The following is a 4,193-nucleotide window of genomic DNA, read 5'->3' on the forward strand; positions in this document are numbered from 1 at the left end:
GGTACGCCAGCCACAGGGACATCACTAGGCAGGTAAGTCCATGTGATGGCTCCTATTGATTTGCCCATGACGCACAAACGACGGGGCAGGTACGCTCGCTAGCAATATAGCTGCGTGTGACGGGGCCTTAAGTGAAACAGTTTTGCCCTTATGTTATGCTGCTCCAGGATTATGTGGCAAAAACCTGGTAACTGATTACAGTAAAATGATGAAATGATGGGTAAAGCAAAGTTTTGCTTCACCCCTCATTCTAATAACTTTCTCTGGGCTTTTATTGATCTGTTATCATCTTGATAATTATTATTCTATTTATTTATATATTCATTTTTGTTGCCATCATATTCCACAGAATATTACAGACCTTTCCACATTGGGGTTTACTATCTAAATCCCTTTTGGTATATTTTTTAAGTGTAGGAGGAAACTGGTGGAAACCCATGCAAACTTAACAAGAACATACAAACTCCTGCTAGATCTTGTCTTTGCTACTTGTCATTTTTTCTTGCTACTTACACATTTTTAGTTGAAGCTAAAGGCTGTTGCAAAAAAATAAAGGGAAATGAAAAATAATTAAAAAAATATATTACAGATTTTCTTGCCACCAAAAGATGACATGCGAGAAAAATTCTAGAATGTAAAGTAGTAACTTTAGAAAATCCATTATTTCATTAAGATTTCTGTTTTATTTAAATAACAGGGATGGATATGTAAATTTAGATTAATGATTTGGATCTACATCTATCTGAAGAGCACTCATCACCTAATACAGTCATTGTTCTTCCAGCTAAAGCACTGGGACCTTGCAAGTAAGTAATAAGATGAGATACTTATTATGATTTCTCTGATGTTAAACCGATCCACTCAATTGTCAAAGTTTTAGTTTTACAAGCAATCAAAGTTAAATAGATAACAAAGCCAAAAAGGTTTAAGTACAACATTTTAAAAATTATATACTTCCGCCTGCCAATGAAGTGTATTGTAAAATTACTATTCCACTTTACAAAAAGTAAATATTCATACCTTATGGCAGTATAATAATGCAATATTTTACTATGCAAATAAACATGGTAAATGAAGATATCACCTTCATATTGCTCCCACTCACAATGCTTAAATAATAAATCTAATATATAAAGCTGAGTGTATGTATGTATGAGTGTGTCTGTATGTCCGCTAAAGGAATTTCCACAGTCACATGTACAATCCCGAAATTTTGCACAGATAATCCATTTGACTCAGAGAACGTCATAGACTATATTTTGAGGGGAAGTTTTAACCCCACTCTTTACAATTATTCACCAAAAAACCTGCCTCCATTAAAGTCAATGGAGCTGGGAGCCACAATGCAGCAAGAACTTCAGAAGAATGTTGGCGTGTCACAGTGCAGCCAGGGAAAGAGATAGACAGACAAAGAAAGAGAGACAGGGAAAAAAACAGATAAAGAGACAGGGAAAGAGACAGGGAAGAGACAGGGAAAGAAACAGAGAAAGAGACAGACAGACAAGGAAAGAGACAGACAGGGAAAGAGACAGACAGGGAAAGAGACAGACAGACAGAGAAAGAGACCGACAGACAGAGAAAGAGACAGACACAAACAAAGACACTGACAAAGAGACAGACAGGGCAAGAAACAGACAGGGAAAGAGATAGAGAGACAGATAGGGAAACAGAAAGACAGACAGACAAGGAACTAGACAAACAGACAAAGAGATAGAGAGAGATAGAGAGAGACCGAGAGAAACAAACAGACAGACACTGACAGAGAGAGACAGACAGAGGGGGAGACAGACAGAGACTGAGAGAGAAACAGAGAGACAGTTACTATCCCGGGCAACGCCGGATGCTACAGCTAGTTTATGATAAAAATGAAACTGATGCATTTCCATTACTCTTAGTAACCTATTTAATTTACATTAGTAGTTTATGGAAACCTAAAGAATTAATTTAAACAAAAAAGAACCAAAAAAAGAAAAACAGACAAATCCTAACATAGTATTTACAATTTTTCTCGCTCCTGTTTCGGCTTAAACCACAATTTAACAAATGAAACAAAATAAAAAAATATGAAAAGCAATGTATGCACCTCTTTAAAAGCGTAGTTATTGTCAACATTATCTCTTTTAAGGCCAAATTTGAACAACTTTAAGGCTGTGTGCCCAGGATTAGTGTTGGCAGTGTTTTGGACGCAGCATGCTTCAGCTACATCCAAAACGCTGCGTTGTACAGTACAAGCACAGTGGATGGATTTCTAGAAATCTCGTGCCCACTGTGCTTGTTTTTTCCACACCAAACACTGATCTGTGGTGCGTATTTCCAGAACGCAGCATGTCAATTGTTTGCTGCGGATTCGCATGCGTCCTCCTTAGGGAGAACACAGGCGAGAGACCGCAGTGCACTGAACCCTAATTGTGGGTACAAGCAGCTGTGGTCTTCTGCATTCTCCTGTAGTCAGGTCAGGCCTTTGCATCTGAGACGCAATGAGTCCTAATCGTGGGCACATACCCTAAGGGTCAAAGACATTTTCTTCACCAAAATTTGCACTGCAGAAAAATGAACCAAAAAAATGCATGCTTTTTTGTATTTTTGTGCATTTTTTAGTGAAATTAATGGCTGGAAGGGCTACAAAATGCAAGAAAAACAAGCATTAACAATTGACATACTGCGTTTTTTTCTGCACCCAAAACTGCGAGGAAAAAATAAGCAACATGTACAAAGCACTTCATAATTCTCATTGACCTTGCTGGCATAAGGATAGACATGCAGATTTAGACAACAAACTGCACGAAAATATGCATAAAAATGCACAGTGCACATAAGTCCTAAGAAGGATTGATAAAGGAATGTTCAGATAAATATATATAACCTATAGAAACACTACACTGGATTTTTTTAACAAGCTCAAACTTTATTGGAAAATAGCAAAACAATCATGATATTCTTAAAAAAAAATTTAAAAGACAAGTGCACAGCAGTAGACAATGACATGTAAAGCTGGTAAAATTCAAAGTGATATGGCTGAAGATATAATAACAGAAATAGGGCAAATATAAGGATGTGCAAAAAAAGTATTTTATATATATACCGTATATATATAAAATACTGTATTATATATATATATATATGCATATATATATATATGTATATATATATATATATATATATGTAAAAAAATAATAATAATAATTACAATTTTAATGAAAAAAATATAATAATAATCATTATTTAGTGAGTAAATAGTGCCATGAAAAAATGATAACAAAATGATAGTACAGTGATTATAACAAATGCAATTTCATGCAGATCCCGATAAATGGCCCCCTTAAACAATATTAGCAGACATATTCAATATAATATTGTAAAACCCAGTAAAATGCTGAAAACCTTGCCAATAGAGCACCCTAACATATTTCACCGAGGCTTTCTCCAAGGCCTTTTTTTTTTTTAAATGTTCAGATAAAGTGGAATTGACTGTAGTCAATGATAGTTCCATGTTTCTGTTCATATCACAGCTGGACACATGTGCTATGTTTCATTTAATACAGTTCTGGCTATCTGTTAGGGCCAGGTGGACGGGCAGACCCAGGAGGTGGATCCACTGGGCCGAACTCCTTGATGATGGTAAGGGGTCCGGTAGCTGGAGCACTACGGGTAGCAGGACAGTCCGTGCACAAGAGTAGAATGGAGAAGTCCCTGGGACCACGGAGTCACTGATGGTAGTCCGGGTGACGGAGCTCAGGTTCGGAAGCCGAGATGGTGTCAGGCGGAGTCCGGAACCGATGGAGCAAGATGACGGGTCACCACAGGGATCAGAGATGGAACGGACTGTCAGGATGGCAGATAGGCAGCGTTCGGGGTTCGGGATTCGGTAGGACCGGATGACGAGGCAGGATCGGCTCTAGAAGAGAGAGAGGTGAGTATCTCACAGAAACACAAGGAGACCTGACTCCTAGCTTGGAAAACACGAAGAACAGGCCCCGCCCACTTGGACACTAAACCCCTTTATACCCTGTACCTGTGTGCTTCATTTCCTGTCAGTGGACGCTGGCCCTTTAAGAAAGGGTCAATGACCGCGCGCACGCCCTAATGCGCATGCGCGCGGCCCGGGTGCCAGAAGCCAGGGCAGGGAGCGGTGAGGAAGAAGCAGGAGAGCCGGGCTGGCGGTGTGTAGCAGACGGGCGCCGGGAGCGGGGACC

Source organism: Anomaloglossus baeobatrachus, chromosome 9 (genome assembly GCF_048569485.1).
Source record: "Anomaloglossus baeobatrachus isolate aAnoBae1 chromosome 9, aAnoBae1.hap1, whole genome shotgun sequence".
Taxonomy (NCBI): domain Eukaryota; kingdom Metazoa; phylum Chordata; class Amphibia; order Anura; family Aromobatidae; genus Anomaloglossus; species Anomaloglossus baeobatrachus.